Genomic DNA, 22,462 nt, shown 5'->3' on the forward strand with positions numbered 1-22,462 from the left:
AGGAATTTTTAACATCATCTGAGGTAGGCTCATAGAGAGGCATAATACCAAGTGTGCCTTTAAGGGCTAACTGAAAGAGTGAGAGAAAAGACTGTGGAAGAGACTGAAAAGGCACACAGAGAACAATACATGTGGGTGATTTTCCTTCATTTAAATTAAGAAGGGAATTGTGTGAGAAAGGTGGATGGATTGTACAGAACCAGAGACTAGCAGGCCAGGAATGGAGCAGACTCAAGAGTAAATCAAGAGAACTCACTGGACATAGCTGCTGAGATGCACATCCTAAAGAAACCTTGATGACTAGGGGAACAAATCTGAAATCTCAGCTCCACAATGGTTTCCTCCTTCAGGAAGGTTGCCTCCAGTATACTCATGGAAGAGTATGAGTTTTTCCTCCTCAATAATAATTTCTTCTTCTCCAGGCTTCAATCTTAAATATTTAATATTACATCATGGTAAACTTCCAAAAGAGTTTCTTGACAAGCAATCTCTGAGAAATTCACATAATTACAAAGGCAAAATAACTCCAAACAAATGTCTACTTTCCTTTCCTCATTACATTCCCATTCCCATTCCCTCAATTAATAATTTCATTTACTATTGCAAGCATTTCATTATTTCTTTGAGAATTTCATGCAATATATTTTGATCATATACATTCCCCACTCATACCACTAACTCATTCTGGATTCTTCCCTACCTCCTTATCCCACCCCCAATTTCTTGTCTTCTTTTTTTCCTTTTTTATTTACATTAGAAACAAGCTTCATTTACATGTCAATCCCAGTTCCCTCATCCTCCCCTCCTCTCCTGCCCCCAACTAACTCCTTATCCCATCCCCTTTCTGTTCCCTAGGGAGGGCGAGGCCTTTCATGGGGGATCTTCAAAGTCTGTCATCATTTGGAGCAGGGCCTAGACCCTCCCTAGTGTGTCTAGGCTGAGAGAGTGTCCCTCTATGTGGAATGGGCTCCCAAAGTCCATTCATGTACTAGGGATAAATACTGATCCACTACCAGAGGTCCCATAGGTTAACCAGACCTCCTTGTTCAGGGGGTCTGGAACAGTCCTGTGCTGTTTTCCCAGCTATCAGTCTGGGGTCCATGAGCAACCCCTTGTTCAAGTCAGCTGTTTCTGTGGATTTCTCCAGCCTGGTCTTGACCCCTTTGCTCATCACTCCTTCCTCTCTGCAACACATTTCCAGGGTTCAGCTCAGTGTTTAGCTGTGGGTATCTGCTTCTGTTTCCATCAGCTACTGGATGAAGGCTCCAGGATGGCATATAAGGTAGTCATCAATCTCATTATTGGAGAAGGGCTTTTAAGGTAGCCTCTCGACTATTGCTTAGATTGTTAGTTGGGGTCAACCTTGTAGATCTATGTTAACTCATCAAGTCCAGTTTGTGGTGCTTATACAATACTGGATACGGAGTCATCCCCTGGAGACAGTTGACCTGCTAGGTGCTACACTGTTAAAGAAAAGTGACTCTTCCACTTTCAGACACCATCAGCTGTCCATAGCTCCTCGTTATGGATAGGGACCCGAGAACAACTTCCTCCTCCATACTACAAGGCTGATGGGCTTGATCTGATTTAGGTCTTGTTCAGGCAACTACAGTTGCTGCAACTTTATGACTGCAGTGGTCTTTTCATGTCAAGACTACACCATTTTGCTCCTGCAGTCTTCTCCCCTCCTCTTCTGTGATGGTTTTTAAGCCTGTGTGGGGAGGGAGATGATACAGATTTCCCATTTCTGGCTGAGCACCCCACTGACATTTTCCTCTGCACTGGGACCAGCTGTGAGTTTCTGCATTAACCACTGTGCACTGTCCACAGATACTTCTCTGATGAGATCTCACATAATCTATGGATATAGAGATAAGAGTTTAGAAGGCAATTTGATACTATGTCCACTTCACAGACAATAGTAGTGGGTTCTGTCCTACAGCCTATGAGCTCCCAACCATGGGTTCTTTTTTTGTAGTATCAGGAAGTTGTTTCCTCCTATGAAGCAGGTCTTAATCCAATTGAAAGTGGTTGGTTCCCCCATAATATTCACACCATTATTGCACTCATGGGCACCTCTTGCTACCCTGGTCGTTATTACATTTCACAGAGTTCACAGCTGGATGAGACTGTTGATGACTTTTTTCCTCTCTAGTGGCCTGCATTGCACCTTCTAGTACTTCCAGAGAGGGAGGGAGCTTGCCAGTCAGTACCCATGTGATTTATCCATGTGTGTTGTTTTCAATTATTGAATATTTTAATTTTATAATACGGCAGATAGGTATGACACTTTTGGAGAACTGACTTCTTAGTGGTGTCATATAAAATGAGTGTGGGCTGTTGCTTTTTAATAAGTGATTTGCAAAAAATGAAGATTGGATCTGCCAAAAATCCCCACCCAAATCTCATTTGCAGCACTTTCAAAAAGGAAAATAAAAGCCCTAAATGTTTGCACAAAACCTAATTATGAGTTTGCAAGTATTTCAGGCAGCTGAAGATGCACGGCCTTGACAGGGAAGAATTGGAATAAGAGGCAGACACACTATTTCCAGGAAGTAAAGCAAGACAGCAACTTCTGGGGCCAAACTCAAGAGAAAGGACACATACAGGTCTTCCAATGTTCTTGAGTTTTGCCAGTAGAAAAAAAGAGAGAAATAGAGAGTGAAGAAAAGAAGATAGTAGCCTCTCTGCCTTGGAGTCATACTAACCCCAGCTCATATTTTAATTCCTACCTCATTTGAAGAGATATAAGAATTGCCAAGAAAGGCAACTCTGGAGTGCCCACTGTCCTAGATTCCACATCCAGACATTCAAGGGAAGCTCTAATAATGCTCACAGATAGGAGTTACAGGCTTCCCTGGCTCAGAGCAAAAGTCATCTTCTATTCTTACTAGCTCTCCACAGCTTATTCTGTGTGTAGCAGATGTAACAGGAAGCAGCCCACATTTTCAGACAGACTTGAACTATTGGAGAAATACAATATTGTCCGCCCTCAGCTAGATGACCATCAGTGCGGCATTATGCAATGAGAAAAATTGGTACCAGCTAACCCTCCTCATTTAACCAACACCTTTAAGGGTGTCCAGCCTTTTGACAGTGTGACACCACATTGTCATCTACAAAGTTTATGCTCCAAAAACACAGTCAAGTTAAAAATAAATCACAGAAGAGTGTCATGATGTAGTAAATGAGTTAACAGCTTTGTGTTGTATTGCATTCACAGCTGTCCTGGAATATTTGAGGCAGCGTACAGATTGGGCCTGCCTGCAAGCCCTCTTATTTGATTCCTGCATACTTTCTCCCTCCTTCTGAATTCTACAACTACAGCTACTCTCTCATTTCCAATTTGTTCCATTTATCCTCCATGGTTTGTAGAGCCCACTGTCCTGATAAAGTGTGACCAGCCACTGACGAAGGAAAACATCCTCCAAGTGTGGTACACATGTGTTGGTCTGCTGACCTTGTTGAGCAAATCCTGACACAATGGTCCATACCTATAGTCAGAGAAAGAGTGAATCATTTATCAAATCTGCCTCACCATCCTTTGCTATGGCCCTCAGACTTGAAAAGTAGAGCCCGGAGAGAGAAAACAGAAGGAATGTGGTGCAGATGAATATTAAATTTAAATCTTTAGGTGAGATTCTATAAGTCCAGGAGTGGAAACTTATCTCTATAAAGTGTTAATGGTAAACATGCTCATCTTTGCAGGACATAAATCTCTTTTGCAATTGCTCCATTCTGCATGTACAGCATGAACCCGCCATAGGGGATGAATGAATGGATGAAAGAATGCTGTTATTCTGAAAAAAATCAATAAAAATTTTGCAAATATTTACATGCCTGCTTTGGCTCCTGGTTTATAGTTTATGGACTTTAATTAAAATGCAAGGTACTGGTACAATAAATGGTTCAACTCAATGTAACTTGCATGTGTTTAAAAACTTTCTCCAGCAGCCACAGAGACACTTTTTGTGGCTTGTGGATAAGAATGCTTTCTGGGTTAAGGGAAATCAGCCCATAGGTGAGTTTCTCACTGGGAACAATATTTATAAGTCAGGTTATCAGACAGAATTACCTTTCTCAATCAGACAATGATAACTACAATTTTAACTCTAGCTCTAATGTCAGCCTCCCTAACCCTTGCCACCTGTAATGGCACTGAGGTAATGTGTCACTTATCCAACCACTTCATAGAAACAGCTGTGCCTTTGCATGAAGCTCTTATGAGCACATAGACCCGTGGCCTGCTGGGAATGTGTGTGGCTGTCAGCTCACCCCTTTGCAATAGGAGTTACAACACAATAAACCACTCATCCTGCTTCCTTTTGAAATCTCATTAGAAAGCAATTCCTGAACACACACGCACCAATTTTAACCATAGGTAGCTTGACCATTTTGATATTTTTCTTTTGTCATGATGCCAAAAGTATTTAGAGCACTTTCCCAACACCCCACTGGCCAAATCTCCATTTTAACATCAAACCTGCTGGAACCTAGAGACAAAGCACAAAGCCCCTTTAGCCAGTCAACTCCTATTGTTCTGTTTTACACTGGTTAAAAAAAATAAATGAATGAATGGCAAAACAGATTGTTTTTGAAACTGATAACACAATTTGTTCTCCTGCTTCATATGTTAGATTTCCGCCTGCAGCAAATATTTACAGCAGAGTTTTAACGCTCTCAAATCAGCTCCATTGCATAAGGGCTGACTGTCTCTCAAACAATCCTCTTGACAATGTGGCTCTAAAAAAAATAACAATGGCCTCAGACAATGTCCTGTGTGCAGGGTCAATGTTTAGTTACAAGGAGACATGCAGATAGAAAATATAGAAAAAAAAACTCAATGTCAATTATTTAGCACTCCTATAAACCATTAGATGGTCAAAAATATCTTTAATTGATTCCATAGCTACCTATGCTACTTATTATTTATTACTATAACAAACTTCTCCATGGGAACAGCTAATTGTACCTCCCTGGTGGCCACTTCAAGTGGAATAAACCCTGCACAGTACAATCTAAGATATGCTGAAAGGTCTTCAGCTTTGAGGATTTGATTAAAACTGTATTACATGAGCACATCAGCAACCATTGCCAAAAACAAAACACTGAGTTAAAACCCGTCTGCTTTACTGCTCAACACAAGTGGAAGGAGCTTTGTGTGCATACATTTGTATGTATATGCACGTGTGTGTGTATGTGTGTGCACCAGACGAGGATGGGGGTTGGAAGCAGAAGAAAGGGGTCCATGTGTTTTCTCTCTTGCAAACAATTATTGTCTGCAAGAGACAATGGCATTCTGTAACATAAGAAGGTGCAAGAAAAGGGAGATCTTGCCAGCCACATTATGGGTACAAGCAGAATCTCAGACTTGGTGATAACGATGTAAGAATGCAAATTATTATGTTGCATAGCCCCTCATCAGTGCACACACGCAGGCACATGCACACACACACACACACACACACACACACACACACACACACACACACACACACCTTTAAAAGAAGCATAATTGTTAATCTGCTCTTTAGTAGAAAAGACAGATGTTATGGAAATAGTAAGCCACACTCTGCTCAGAGTGTTCTGTGGAAAGAGATTCCATAGACAGCACTCTACACGGGAAGATTTAGACAATTAAGCAACCGTTGTGAGGCATGCAGATGAATAACACATGCTAAATTAAATCAATACCAAACACTGTGTAAGAAATAGGTTAATTGTTTATTTTAAACTTCGTGGCAGAAAAAATAAGTAAGCAACGGTGGAATTTGTCAACTACTGGGAGCAGTATGCTGGCCTAGATTCACCAGAGCAGCCCCACACAGCATGCTTCAGGACACCCATCCGTGGGCTCTCACAAAACATTGTTTTTCACTTACACAGTGATTCCAGATTCATTTTAAAGAAGGTGATGGGGAAAATGTAATTCATCAAAATTTTAATAACAAGATGTTGAATACTTGTTCATCAATACAGACGCTTGGGCTGAGCAGAACCCCTAAAGGATACCTGTGCCTCAGCTTCTCAAATTTATTCATACAGAGCAAATGCAGAGAGAGCCTTCCCTGTTTCTTTGATGAATTGCTTGATAAGCTGAGCCCCTACGTGTGTGTGTGTGTGTGTGTGTGTGGTGTGTGTGTGTGTGTGTGAGAGAGAGAGAGAGAGAGAGAGAGAGAGAGAGAGAGAGACTCCAAAGAGGTGGGATCTCTAAATGTTGCTATACTACAAAAGGCCAGTAGCTAAGGCATTCCATCATTGGAATATGAATGTACATAGACCAAACAATGCAGACCCACCCGGAGAGCACAGCAAAAGGGAGAGCACGATGAGGGTTTGCCCGTGTGCATGTCTATTTGTTCACTTTACCATTTGGAAGAAGCAAGAAATAGAAAAGTGATCTTTTCTTGGGTGTCTCAGTGTCACACTAGATATCTCTATGGATTTCTCTGCCTTTCACTCCTCCATTCTGTGATGGATGATCAGGTCCATCTTTACAAGTGAGGAAACTCGGGCTTCCAAAAAGCTAGAATTGACATGATGTGTCTAAGATCACAGACTATTCTTTGGAGTGATGACTCCAACATCCGAGATTTCTCCCATTCCCACAGCAAGTTGCTGAGAACAGTATCAAAGCATAGCTTTCTGGAATTGTATCTCATGATCTATCTTGAATCTGCATGCTATGTAACCATTGTACTTCCTGCAGGAAGAGAGCCCTGCTCCAAGGAATCCCCAAGGGAAGTGAGCATATGTCCCTAACACCTATCTCATCATGTTGCATCAATACAACATGGCCAAACTGAAATAATCTATATATTACTGTTACTCCTTTATGTGTTTTTAAATTTACATCTCTCCCATTCACAAACTCATTTTTTCAGTAAATGTGTTTTTATCCAACATAATCATGGTTGGCTGGTTAAAAAACCGACTTGAAGAAATCTATAGATAAATTTACTTTCTACATTAAACAAACATGTTCATTTACTAACACTGGGCTCTGATAAGAATCTCTCTGTGGCCACACTCATGTTCTAGTGTCATTGCAAAGTAAACCTTGAGTTGCCTTGAAATGAAGGGAGAAGTTAGGAGCACAGACTCCTTGCAGCTAACCCTTTCCCTGGCATTTCAATTTGTCCATTGCCAAATCCCACATCTTTATTTTAGTCATTTCACATCATTGAATCATCCCAAAGTACATTTTTTCACAGAAATGATTCTATTTCTTTTTTGCATTAATATTTCAAAGTTTACACAGTATTTAATTAGAGTTAGTGTTATAATGATTGCTCAAATGCAACCAACTTAAACTATCCCAGGACCAAATACAACTACCTCCTACAAAATATTCTTTTAAACATTATTTTAATATGGTTTAAACATAAAAAGGCAGGCTTGCCACAGAGGATATGATTCAGTATTTTCTTCAGAGAGGACAGCACTGTTTAATACAGTAGACTCATAAAGACATTGTTACTATCAATGACAAGATAACTAACTTTAAGCAAAATGTGATTAGAAGGACTAAGTGTGTTTTACTAGGTATCTGACACACCCTGCTTATAGGTCTTGTGTTTCCTAGCAACAAAGGGTAAGAAGGAAGCTTGCTCTATCACATCTGGAATTCCATTCCATTAACCCTTTATCAAAAGGAGCCCTGTGCAAGCTCACTCCCACCACATACTGGCTTTTGGCCAGTGATAACTGAGACTTAGGACAAAGTATCTATGCATATACATACATAGTTTTAACCCCACTAGGGCTGATGAGAGAGAGCCCTGTGGAGATACCATTATACCGTCTTTCATACCTGTCATTAATACAATAAATTGGAGCATCAGAGAAAGGCCCATGTCACCATGGGAGGGGTGGGTGACCTCCAGGAGAAATGACAGCAGTGGTATCCAGCAATGGGTTCCAGAAGCTATCATAAGAAGGTCCTCTGGGAAAGAGAACCGGTGTCCCAGCCATCATCCACTAACATTTCTCACTAAGAGATACACCACTGCTGTAGTGACTACCAGAACCTCATCCCCAAATTTACCTAGAGGAGTGTTTACCAGAACAGTGATCCTGCCTCCACCTGGAGGAGAATTCATCAAAGCTGTGACCCCCCTCCTATGCCTCCAGGAGGAAACATCTGAGCACTGGACCTTCTTCCACCTAGAGGAGCAATCTCCAGAGCCAAGACCCCAAGGAAGAGAGAACCTCTGAAGCAGAGGCTTCACATATACTGATCGGAGGAAGAGGTGGGTAGCAAGGTAAGAGTACACTCAACAACATAAAGAGCAATACAGCACCACCAGACACTAGTGGAGCTACAACAGCAAGACCTGAACATCCAATGCAGATGAACCAGAAGGAAACCACCTTAAAAATAACTTTATGAAGATGTTTGAGACCCTTAAAGAGGAAATGAAAAATCCCCTTAAAGAAATAGAGGAAAAGACAAAAAATGGAAGAAATCAATAAATACCTTAAAGAAAACCAAGAAAAAACAATCAAGTCCAACACTTGAAAACTGAAATAGAGGCAATAAAGAAAACACAAAATGAGGGAATTCTGGAAGTGGAAAAATGGAGTAAACAATCAAGAACTACAAATACAAGCATAAACAACAGAATACAAGAGATGGAAGAAAGAATCTCAGGCACTGAAGATATGATAGAGGAAATAGATTCTACAGTTAAAGAAAATGTTAAATGCAACAAATTCTTAACACAAAATATCCAGAAAATCTGGGATACCATAAAAAGACCAAACCTAAGAATAACAGAAATAGAAGAGAAGAAGTCCAACTCAAAGGCACAGAAAATATGTTCAACAAAGTTAGAGAAGAAAACTTTCCAACCTAAAGAAGGAAATGACTATGAAGATACAAGAAGCCCACAGAACACCAAATAGACTGGAACACCCCCCCAAAAAAGTTCCCTCACTGCATAATAATCAAAACCTAAAAATATACAGAATAAAGAAAGAACATTAAGAACTGCAAAGGAAAATGGCCAAGTAACATACAAAGGCAGACCCACCAGAATAACACATGATTTCTCAATATAAACAATGAAAGCAAGAAGGTCCTGGACAAGCATTGCAGACACTAAGAAAACACAGATGACAGGCCAAACTAATATACCCAACAAAACTTTCAGTGACCATAAAAACAAGATATTCCAAGACAAAACCAGATTTAAACAATACCCATCCACAAACTCAGCCCTACAGAAAGTACTAGAAGGAAAATTCCAAAGCAAGGAAGTCAACTACATTCACAAAACACAGGCAATAGATGATCTCACAGCAACAAAGCCCAAAGTAGGGAAACAAAATACCAACAACAACAAAAACAGCAGAAACTAGCAATCACTGGTCATTAATATCCCTTAATATAAATGGAATCAATTCACCTATAAAAAGACACAGGCTAATAGACTGGATAAGAAAACAGAATCCATCCTTCTGATGCATACAAGAAACACATATCAACCTCAAAGATGGACATTATCTCAGAGTAAAGGGTTGAGAAATTAGTCCCAAGAAACAAGCTGGTATGGCTATACTAATATCTAACAAAATAGACTTCAAAATAAAAAAATCAATCAAAAAAGAGAAAGAAGGTCATTTCATATTCATCACAGAAAAAACCCATCAAGAGGAAGTCTCAGTTCTGAACATCTATGACCCAAACACAAGGGCTCTCACTTTTGTAAAAGAAACATTACTAAAGCTTAAATCATATACCAAAACCCACACAATAACTGTGGGAGACTCAACACCCCACTCTCACCACTGACAGGTCTGCCAGACAGAAACTTAGCAGAGAAATAAGGGAACTGACAGATTTTATGACTCAAGTGGACTTAACAGACATCTATCCATAGAACGTTCCAGCCAAACACAAAAGAATATACCCTTCTTCTCAGCACCTCATGGAATCTTCTCTAAAATTGACTACATACTCTGTAACAACACAAACCTTAACAGAAACAAAACGTAGGAGTAACCCCATGTATCTTATGAGGTCACCAGGGCTTAAAATTAGAATTCAATAGCAACACTAATTTCAGAAAGTCCACAAACACATGGTAATTGAACAAAGCTCAACCTAATACCTTGGGGTCAATGAAATGAAAAAAAATAAAAAATAAATTAAAGACTTCCAAAATTCAATGAAAATGACTGCACCACATACCCAAACTTATGGAAGACAATGAAAGTAGTATTAAGAAAATTTATAGCACTAAATGCCCACATAAAAAAGTTGGAGAAATCACACACTAATGAATTAATAAAACAACTGAAAGCTCTAGAACAAAAAGGAGCAAACTCACCCCAAGGAATAAACGGATGGAAATAATCAAGTTAAGGACCAAAATCAACAAAATAGAAACAAAGAAAACAATACAAAATATCAATGAGAAAAAGAGTTGTTTCTTTGAGAAAAATAGACCCAAACCTTTATCCAAACTAACCAAAAGGCAGACATAGAATATTCAAATTAACAAAATCAGAATTAAAAAGGGGGACATAACAACAGACACTGAGGAAATCCAGAAAATCATGAAGTCATACTTAAAAACGTGTACTCCACAAAATTGGAAAATTTAAAGGAAATGGACAATTTTCCAGATAAGTACCACATACCAAAATTAAATCAAGACCTGATATCCAAATTAAATAGAACCCCTATAACTCCTAAGGAAATAGAAGCAGTCATTAAAAGTCTCCAAACCAAAAAAGCCCAGGACTAGATGGTTTCAGCACAGAATTCTACCAGAATTTCAAAGAAGATCTATTACCATTACTCCTCAAATTGTTCCACACAATAGAAACAGAAGGAATATTTCCAAACTCATTTTATGAGGCTACAATTACCCTGATACCCAAACCACACATACACAACTAAGAAACAAAATTACTGATCAGTCTCCCTCATGAAAACTGATGCAAAAATTCTCAATAAAGTACTTGCAAACTGATTCCAAGAACATATCAGAAACATCCACCATGATCAAGTAGGCTTCATTCCAGAGATGCAGGGATGGTTCAACATATGAAAATCTGTCTATGTAATCCATCATATAAACAAATTAAAAGAAAAAAACCACATGATCATCTCATTAGATGCCTTTGACAAATCCAACATTCCTTCATGATAAAGGTCTTGAAGAGACCAGGGATACAAGTAACATTCTTAAACATAATAAAGGCAATATACAGCAAACTGACAGACAACATCAAACTAAATGGAGAGAAACTCAAAAGGATTCCACTAAAATTAGGAACAAGACAAGACTGTGTACTCATTCCATATCTATCAATATAGTCCTAGCTAGAGCAATAAGACAACAAAAGGAGATCAAATTGGAAAGGAAGAAGTCAAACTTTTTGCTCTTTGCTGTTGATATGATGGTATACATAAGTGATCCCCAAATTTCTACCAGGGAACTCCTACAGCTAATAAATACTTTCAGTAATGTAGCAGGATATAAAAATAAAGAAAAAAAATCAGTTTCTATTCTCTAGACAGATGACAAACAGGCTGAGAAAGAAATCAGAGAAACATCAACCTTCACAATAGCCACAAACAACATAAAATATCTTGGGGTAACGCTAACCAAACAAGTGAAAGACCTGTATGACAAGAACTTTAAGTCTTTGAAGAACGAAGTTGAAGAGGATATCAAAAAATGGAAAGATCTCCCATGTTCATGGATAGGCAGGATTAACATAGTAAAAATGTCAATCCTATCAAAAGTAATCTACAGATTCAATGCAATCCCCATCAAAATACCAGCACAACTCTTCACTGACCTCGAAAGAACAATACTCAACTTCATATAGAAAAACAAACAAAAAAAAAACCAGGATAGCCAAAACAATCCTATACAGTAAAGGAACATCTGGAGGAATCACCACCCCTGACTTTAAGCTCTGTTATAAAGCTACAGTAATGAAAACAGCTTGGTACTAGCATAAAAACAGACAGGTGGACCAATGAAATAGAATCAAAGACATTGATATTAATTCACATGCCTATGAACACCTGATTTTTGACAAAGAAGCTAAAATTATACAATGGAATAAAGAAAGCATCTTCAACAAATGGTGTTGGTCTAACTGGATGTTGACAGGTAGAATAATGTAAATAGATCAATATCTACCGCCATGCACAAAACACAAGTCTAAATGGATCAAAGAAACATAACTCCATCCATGCTGAACATGATAGAAGACAAATAGGAAGTAGCCTTGAAAGCATTGGTATAGGAGACTTCCTGAATATAACATGAATAGCAAAGGCACTGAGAGCAACAATTAATAAATGGGACCTCCTGAAACTCAGAAGCTTCTGTAAAGCAAAGGACATGGTCAACAAGATAAAAGGGCAGCCTACAGAATGAGAAATGTCTTCACCAAAGCCAAATCTGACAGAGGGATGATCTCCAAAATATACAAACAACTCAGGAAATTAGACACCAAACTACCAAATAATCCAATTAAAAAATGGGATGCACACCTAAGCAGAGAATTCTAAACAGAAGAATCTCAAATGGCAGAAAGACACTTAAGGAAATGTTCAACATCCTTAGTCATGAGGGAAATGCAAATCAAAACAACTCTGAGATACCATCTTGTACTGATCAGAATGGCTAAGATCAGAAACTATAATGACAGCTTATTCTGGAGAGAATGTGGAGTAAGAGGACCACTCCTCCATTGCTGGTGGGAATGCAAACTTGTACAGCCACTTTGGAAATCAGTATGGTCATTTCTCAGAAAATTAGGAATCAATCTACCTCAAGACCCTGAAATACCACTTTTGGGCATATACTCAAAGGAGGCACACTCACACCTCAAGAACATTTATTTGCTCAAGTATGTTTATAGCAGCATTATTTGTAATAGTCAGAACTTGGAAACAACCTAGATGCTCCTCAACTGAAGAATGGATAAAGAAACTTTACACAATTGAGTACTACTCAGCAGTAAGAAACAATAACATTTTAAAATTTTCAAGCAAATGGATAGAGCTAGAAAAAAAAACATACTGATGAGGTAACCCAAACCCAGAAAGACAAGTATAGTATGCACTCACTCGTGAGTGAATACCAGGCATAAAACAAAGTATAACCAGGCTACAATCCACAACCCCAGAAAAGCTATATCCCTGTTCTAGATACAGAGAGAAGCAGATGCAGAAATCACAACTAACCAGTGAGCCAAGCTCCTGGACTACAAACAAAGTGAGGGAGGAGCGACAATATGAGCAAAGGAGTCAAGATCATAATGGGGAAACCTACAGAATCAACTGACCAGAGCTAGTAAGAAACCTCACTCTCAAATGGGGAACCAGCATAGGTCTGAACTAGGACCCCTGAATACAGGTGGCAATGGTATAGCTTGGATAGTATATGAGGCCAACGGCAGTGGGACTAAGATCTAACTATAATGTATAAACTAACTTTGTGGAGCCTGTTTTATATGGAGAGATACCTTGCTCAGCCTAGACATGGGGAGGGGGTGTGTGCCTTGGTACTGACTCAATGATGGGACAGACTTAGTTGACATCCTAGGGGAGGCCTTAGCCTCTCTCAGGAAAAATGGGAGGTGGGATGAGGGAAAGGAGGGATGGATAACTTGGATTGGAATGTAAAATATAAATTTAAAAAATACAATAAATTATTGAATTAATCTGGGTTTCCCATAGGAAGACATTCCCAGACAAACAAGGTATATTCAAGGGTGCCATTTGCCATGTGTTGGCATCTTTTGTTCTTGCTGAAAGTAGATGTACAGTGGGTACCCAGCTGGAACTAGAGGTGTTTGGGTACCCTAACCCAGTTTCTGTCTGTTCTTTTCTCTATTGGTGATCTTCCCAGTATAGCTAGCTCCCAGTTAAACCCTAGCACTTACAGTAAGTAGAAATTCATCTACAGAGATGAGCTCTCCTTAGGTCTCAGAAAGATAGAGCACACTGATTTCTGAAAAATGGGCATTTCAAGTAACAATTCATATACTATAGAAATTGTATCCAACCTGGCTGTTGACAAAAATAGCTTAAGATAGTACAAAAATAGCAATTATATTCCTTAAAACAATTAAGGGGCTTGGGGGATAGCTCAACTATTAAAGGCTAGGCTCACAACAAAAAAAATTAAAGATTCCATCCATTGTCATAAGCTTGGATATAAATCCCAAGCACAGGAAAGGTTGGATTCAGTCATTTTGGTCCTTCACAGGCTTATCCGCTCTTAGTACACACATTTTTCCTTGACTGTTTTAAAGTGAAAATGCAAATTCTGGGACTATAACAATTTAGAGGCAGAAAGAAAGTCTGGGATTTCCTCATTAAACCTTGCTACTAGCCGATGAAAAATAAACCTGTAGTGCTCCAAATTATGGGGTGGACAAATGATCTCCTTGCCCCCAAGTCCCTTTCTTAGATTCTCAGGGCATCATGATCTCATGCTGCTTTAGTTGGGAGTTTTGATTTTGGAAGAGGTCCCAGGGATTAAATTAACAATGGGTACCCTGGAAGGCACATGTCTGGGTATCAGAAACCACAATGGAGAAGTAGGTCTTGATTTTGTATACATTTCACAGAAACTGTAGACATACAAGTTGGATGTTCTGGCCTTCTTGTACCTTCAATAAGTATGGCTGTTGAACTGGAGTGTATATGCTTCCTTGATGGGGTAAAGACAGCATCAGATGAGGATGTGGAATTGATAAACCATTCAACAGAGCTATTCTGTGATGATGTCACCCCAAAGTACTAAAACCTTCATTGATGTTATGCAGAAGCATCTGACTTATAGAATGAGATCAGAATATTCTTTCAGAGACCTTCCCTCCCACATATGTGCATAATATATATATATATATATATGTATATATATATATATATATATATATATTGAATATGAGGGTGCTTTTTAAGATATTTTCTTCCTTTGTATTCAGTTTTTGTTTCCTCTCTTACCACCAGCTACCACATTAAGTATTTCCATTTCAAAGACAATAAATACAATTCACTTTCTCAACGGAGTTTGACACTTATTCTGGACTGTTAGTTATACCTGCCTGCTATTTGAACCGCCTAACTGGTTCAACCTGCAAAGTCCATCTCTCATCTCCCAGCTCTTGTTCTCTGCACTGCCACCATCTAACCCTATCAAAACTGGCTCTTAACTGTGCAGTAGTTTTCACAGTTAAATGATTATCCCATCTCCAGACCATTCTATGACAACAGCCAAATTGTTCTAAAAGGAAACCTGATGGTGACTCTGTTCTGCTTAGAAAGTCTTCCAGCTGCCTTTAGCCTAAGCTATGAGAAGAATTCCTGAATAAGTAGGTCTTGGTTTTGTGAACCCGTCACAAAAGCTCTGGACAGACATATATGAGTCAGACAAATAGGCACTGTGGGTCTTTGCTTCCAGGTGTGAAAGATACTTGACTTCATCATCTCTTCCTGAATGGCCAGTTGAGGCTTCAGAGATGATCCCTCTGTACCCTGTGAATGAACGAATCGACCTTCTGAACAAAGAGAACTTAGTGGCGAATGTGAGAAACATACCTTGCCGTTTGGATGAGCAGCTACGTGCAAACACTGGGAAGTTGTTTTGGCAATTAACTCTATTGTTGAGACTGTCATTATAAAAGCAGTGATTAAAAGTGCCTTTATTCGAGTTCACTGTTTAAAATAGAGAAGGTGGGAGTCAGGAATCTGATCATGATTCTTTAACATGGTGATGGCAATATCTTCTTCCATTGCCAGCAGCTTACTTAACTCTCTTACTTTTTAAAAGCCTTTGGTCATTAGCATTGCCATGATGAACAGCAGGGGTGTCACTGCTCACTGAGGGATGACCAGAGCTAACATCAGCACACGTATGCCAAACACACCTGACATTCATCAATGGAGAAGGTTTTCTGATGTATTCCAATGTTTAATTATCATTACAATTGTCTAAAAAAGATCATGATTCAGAAACATGGACGTTTTTATTTATATGAACCATTAATCTAAAAAAATAAGACAGACCATCAAGCAGTTAGCAAAATTTGGGGGTGATTCTCCTGTAAAATGAAGAAATAAAGTTGAAATTTGTCAAAACATAGCAATTTCAGAGTTTTGTTCAGAGCTCCATGAGAATAGGGACTTTGAGTTAGTGATGCTAAACCATGAGAAGAAATTATTTTATATTTTTAATGAAAAACTATCTCTTCACAGCGTGAACTACACCTGGAAAGGAGACTGAGGTGGACATGAAGAAAGAAGGCACACCTATCTTCCATGTACTTGGGAGGCTGGGGCAGGAAGATCTCATGTTATAGCCCAGGTTTTAAACAAAGCTTTCACATCTTTCCTTAGTTGTTTTTACTTTTCTAAATACTAAATGTGTGCTGTTGGTTTTAGTTTGTTTATTCTCTTTCAACCCCAGTCACCTAGCCATGACAGAGGTGATAGGCAATCTTCCTTTCAGATGAAGCAAACAGAAATAAGGACACAATAAATACAACTCTAAATGCCTTGCCACTAGCAAGGGTCTGAATGAAGCAGTTGTCTACATGACAGCACAATTATCCAGCAGTGGTTGACATTCTGTGAAGTCAACAAAGCAGCTTTCAGACCTCTGCTCCTTACCTAATACATGATCTGGACACATTTTTTTTTACCAACATAATAGATCAGTTTTGCATATGAAAGGGGGAGCCTGACAGTATCTCCCTTGAGATTTAAAGGGGATTAAAAGCCATAATCCACATACATTGAGCAGTGCCTCGGTAACACTCAATGAAATGCTTGCTATGATCATTAACAGGGTTTCTTCTAACCTTCACCTGACTCAGGAGGCCAAGCTCTCAACCACAAAGAGTTACTGGGACAAGTTCCAGAAGAGACAAATGCCTGGGAAACCCAGAGCCATGCCCACTCACCATCACACTCTCTCAGACATTCATTGTAACCATGGACTTCCTGTGTGTCCGTTAATGGCTCCCTAGACTACGTAGCCAAGAATAAAGGGCAATACAGTGTGCTATCGTGGAGTCCGGAAGACTTACAAATGTGTCCCAGCCCATCACATACTTAAACCTACTTAAAGAATTATCGTATCTTTATGATTTTTAATGAAGACTTATCTAATTATTTTAATACTTTATTATAAAAATTTCAAATAAATAAAAAAATACCCAAACTAATCAGACACAGAACATAAACAATTTAATGAACTTGTATACAGTTGAAGCTGGCATTCAAAATGGAAGCTGTGGCGAGTCAAGTTAAATCTTACATTTCAAGTATCAAATATATTCTATGCCCGTATCCACTATCAAAAACGAACAAGACAAAAAGTTCATTATAGAATTAGAGCTAGAAACCAAAATCTTCTCATTCATATTCTGTGTCTATAATCTGTATTCAGTCCTTCCTCATCTCCTTATATTTAGTCTTCTGTGTTCTCTTTTCTGCAGGTTCTCCTGTGACCTCATCATGTATGTTTGTTACATATGTAATAAATATTGGCTAGATTCCATCCACATATGACAGAGAACATGTAGTTTATTTCATATTATATATTCTAAGTCTATTCGTTTTTGTACAAATTTTAAACTTCATTTTTCTTAGATTCTTCTTCACCAACATGGAAAGGGAGAAATCACTTTTGAAAGTTGCTGTCAAACCTCTGCATGTATCTCACAGGTAGTAGACTTTCAAAAGTGGCTGAGGTAATAAATTATGACAAAACAAAGCATGTAAGAATGATTAAAGGAATGAAATACAATGAAATACTTTGCTCTGTAAGAGCAAAGTGTGATCAAAAGTAAAGCTTCTCTCTCTCTCTCTCTCTCTCTCTCTCTCTCTCTCTCTCTCTCTCTCTCTCTCTCTGTGTGTGTGTGTGGGGGGGGAGGTGTGGTGAGTGTTTTGGGGGGAATCCTGGAAATAGTCCTCATTTCACTTTTTTTTAAAAAACAATGAGCTCCGATGTAATATGCTTAGTATCCATCCCTCCAGTCCTGATGATTTGGAGATATGTCCAAAATAGGGCACAGAAAGGAGGGGGTCACACAAACACAAAGCCACCCCCTTCCTAATTGCTCTTCATGATGGAATTACCACTCCAGAAACCTGGATATCATGTTTCTTATTGAGAAAGGACCTACACAGTTCAGAATCTGACCGCATAGATATTCAATGATGTCACAAAAGAGTAAGAACAGACAAGGCTGTGATTTCAAGTCTAGTGACTATGCAAGTGACGGCTATGTTAACCAAAATAAGGAAGACCAAAGGAGGAACTGGCTCAAGGTGGGTGTGGGAGGGGCAGGCAGCGTCACTGGAATTGGAAAAGTGGAACTGAGCTGCTTATCCTTTTAATCACCCAGTACCAGAAAGCATCGAAGTATGGGGGAGGGAGGAGTCACAGTTGTTTAAGGTTGCAAACATGTAAAAGGAAATAACTTGCCAAATAAAGACATTAAACTCCTCAAAGCTAGAAAAGAAGCTATCGCTCCAACAGCTCCATCTTTCCTTCTGATAATGGACCATTTCTCTCCAGAACCTTTGAGCCACCATTACAGCTTTGTCTATGCTTACTCTTTGAGCATTTAACACATTGTTTTCAATTGACACTGCCAATGTATTTTTTCTCATTTTGGTAGTCATTGTAACCTACTGTTCCTTATAATAACCCATGTGAAACCAGGCATGAACATGAAGTCTGCTGTTCTGTAACGTTTCAGAATCTTAGCCTTCATTCTATGTCTCTTTTACTCTTCTTCTTCTTCTTCTTCTTCTTCTTCTTCTTCTTCTTCTTCTTCTTCTTCTTCTTCTTCTTCTTCTCCTTCTCCTCCTCCTCCTCCTCTCCCTCCTCCTCCTCCTCCTCCTCTTTTTTTTCTTTTTTATTATATCATGTTTCTGAAAATAATTTGCCAAGAGCATTAGTTTTTCTTGAAGAAAATACACTGGACTCATTTGTCGTGGCCTGACATGTCTCAGACCCAAACCACAGAAGCCATGAGGTCCGGCCTGAGTGGGGAAGCATGAACTTGGAAATTCCTAGCAACCCAGCAGCCATAAAGACCAGACACAGGCATGTTGTCATCTTTTGAGAACTCTCAGTCCTAAGCTGCAGACTGGAGTCTCTCCTTTATTCCAGCATCTTACTGGCTGCTTTCTAGCCATTCCTCCCTGACCCTGAGACCATTTCTCTCCTGTCTCCCTAGACCCTCTCAGCCGATCTCTCCAAACCATCTCTCCTCACGTAGACCTTGCCTTCATGCAGGCCTATTCAAATGCTTAGTTCTGTAGAGATAAAAAAAACTAGGGGACATTCTCCATTGAGGCTATGCCATTCAACAGCAAATCAGCTAGCATCTGCAATACAATGCGGACCGGAGCTCGTGTATACTGGAACCAGAGGTTTGGACCAAAGAAATTTTCTAATAGAATTGTTCTCGGCTCCTGACACTCATTGAAATGGCCTGTGTAAACAGATGCATGTGATAGAAGTGTAGACTGTCCATCTGGTGTAGTGGGGACAAGGGGAGAAACAAACACTACTTGGTAGGACATTTCTGTGGTTGCCAGACTCCCTGTGCCTCATAGACATGAGCCATCACATCACTTTCATGGGAAAGAGGACAGTCTGAGCACACTTTACAGGGGAGAACTTAGAGTGTCTGCCAAGTGATCTTTGCTGTAGTGAAGGCCACTGCCAGTGAGGCCAGACTTGGTGTTCTGATGTTGGGTGTTCATATTCCTTGTCTTGGGTGACATGTGCCAGTGTGGCTCAGTGGGTAAAAACACTTGCTGCCCTGCCTGAGGACTTGAGTTCTATCTCCAGGTACCACCAAATGTGAGGAGAGGATGTCCGACTGCAGAAAATCCCCCCATCTCCACCTACATGCCCATAAATATACACATATACACATATCAGAATAAACAAATGCATTATTTTTCTCAAAGACTGGTGCTTATGGCCTGTTAACACAACATGGGGTGTTGGTTACACATTACAGAGTTTCTTATCTACCTATTCTCCTCATAGTCCTAACTATCAGTTTCTTCTAACCTGGCTCCTATGCCAGTCTCCTCACACCCTCATCCCACCTGCCCAACCCCATCCTAAAACACAGCAAAATAGAGAGACTTGTATGAGACAGGATGTAATAAAGATCAAGTGTGTGTGTGTGTGTGTGTTCATAAAAGCAGGAGAGCCAATTCTCAGTATCTAAAAGGATAGATGGCATTTCTAAAGTTTTCAAATAAAACAGAGCATTTTGGGATTATGTTTATCATTAGACTAAACAGCAGTAGAAAGACAGAGAGTGTCATCATTTTTGTCAAAGGCCAAAGAAAAAAGCCAAATATTATTTTGAAGTTTAAATGCTGGAAGGACAGGTAGCCTCTGAGCCCTCGGCCGTCGGTTGTCAGCACATGCTCCAGGGACTTCGCTTGCCTTGAGCTTTGCCTTGCTTTGCACAGGGTCCTAGCTAGCCTAGTCCTGTGACATCATCCAAGCTCTGGGAGATCCACATTTAGGATCTGCTGCTCTTGGCTGGATTTTGATGCACAAATGAGAAGCAGAGGGACCAGGGGATAAGGTTTGCTTCCACAAATACCCTAGTAAGATATACAAAGCTGAGCAGAGGCTCACACAGCCCACTACAGGAGACCAGCTTGCCTTGCTTTATAGATTCTCTGTCCTCTTAACAGTTTAAGCCTGCCATTGGCCTATCTGTAATGACCTTTCAAGGACTGTTGTGTCTACCCTCGTCTTCTGCCTCCTATAGACATTATGTCCACACTCAAGGTGTCTTTCCAAGTCACAGGAAGCCCAGGCCTAGCAGTTCCTGCTCTCCTGGACCCGGTGACACAGAACTGCAATGCCCTTGTAGCTGGGAGACTGCAGTAAGAGGATTTCAAGTTCAAAGACTGCCTGGGTTACAGAGGGAGGCCATGCTGGGCAACTTAACAGGAAACCCCATCTCAAATTTTAAAAATTGAAAAAGGTCTAGGGATATTACACAGTCGCAGAATACAGGCTCAGCCTGCAAAAGGCTGCAAATTCAGTCCTGAGAATGCCTTCCCCTCAAAATACCATGTCCTGATGGTGCCTGGATTTCCTCTTGCCAAGGCTTAGGGATGAAATGAGTGGTGCTAAGCCCACTGGCCACTCACGCAGTTTTAAGTCTATAAAAATTTCATGCACTGTGATGATATTCACACGGCCACAGATTCAGTCCAAACTGTGGTGTCCACCTTTGCATTGTTGATAATAATGGCTATTATTACTGCTGATTGTAACAGTAACTCTTGAAACAAAGCAAGATTCTTGCTAATGATGATTATGAGACTGAAGGAACCGGCTTCCCTTTTAGCAGCCATAATGGTCGAACATGTGCTTCTATGACCTTGTCCTAGAAACCAGAAAGTCAGATGCCTGTCTCGTGACAAGGAACCAATCAGAAGTTAGCTGGTGGCGCTATGCTTTATGGCTCTGGGTGTGCTTTACGGACAAGCGCACAGCAATGACGTAGAGAGCATAGCAACCACCCTGGGAGGGCCTATGAGCCATAACAACCAGTTGACCAATCAACACAGGGCAAGCCCTCCAAGCCTGGAGGCACACCAATCGTAAGCCTGTGCGTACCCCTAGACACTCCCCTTACGCTGCCCTATAAGATCTTTTGGGAGCCCGTAGGAGCCGTCTTTTCTAGCTGTCCGCCATGGCGGGTGGGTGAAAGACCCGAGCTAACATGGGGTTAGTTCGTTAAATTACAATAAAGCCTCGTGCAGTTTGCAGCAAGCTCTCGAATCCGCCTGGTGATTGGGGTGACCGCGAACCTGGCCTGAGACCCCGGATACTTGAGTTTTCGGGGGTCTAACATTTTGGGGGCTCGTCCTGGATTTGCGACCATCCTTCACCTGAGTGGATTCGATCTTGGAGGTAAGATGATTCGAGCTCGAAACTTGTATATGTTCAATGTTCTATGTTTCTTGTTTTGTCTCTTGCTGTTTTGTTTGGTGCCATGATTTGTATTTGATCTGCGCAGAATTTGTATTTGTAATTCGGACTTCTGGGGAAGACCCTGAAGTCCTGCCCTGGATGAAAGTCCGAGGGTTGCTTGATTTGATCTGCGCAGAATTTGTAATTTGTATTTGATCTGCGCAGAATTTGTAATTGAACCATAGGGTAAGCAGACTTGCGAGAACCTTGGTTCCACCCTGGATGAAAGTCCAAGGTTTGGTTGTAATTTTGGTTTGGGGCACCATTTCTTTGCCGCGGTTTGTCCTGTCTAATGTTTGTGCTGTCTAATGTGCTGTCATTTATGTTATGTGTTAAGCATCTCTTTCTGTCCCACATTGCCCATGCACGTGGCATGCATGGGTCAGGGGTCTTTTCTTGTTGCCCTAAGCACATGGCACGGGAAAGGAGTTCTGCCATGT

Source organism: Cricetulus griseus, assembly GCF_003668045.3.
Source record: "Cricetulus griseus strain 17A/GY chromosome 1 unlocalized genomic scaffold, alternate assembly CriGri-PICRH-1.0 chr1_0, whole genome shotgun sequence".
NCBI classification, from domain to species: Eukaryota; Metazoa; Chordata; class Mammalia; order Rodentia; family Cricetidae; genus Cricetulus; species Cricetulus griseus.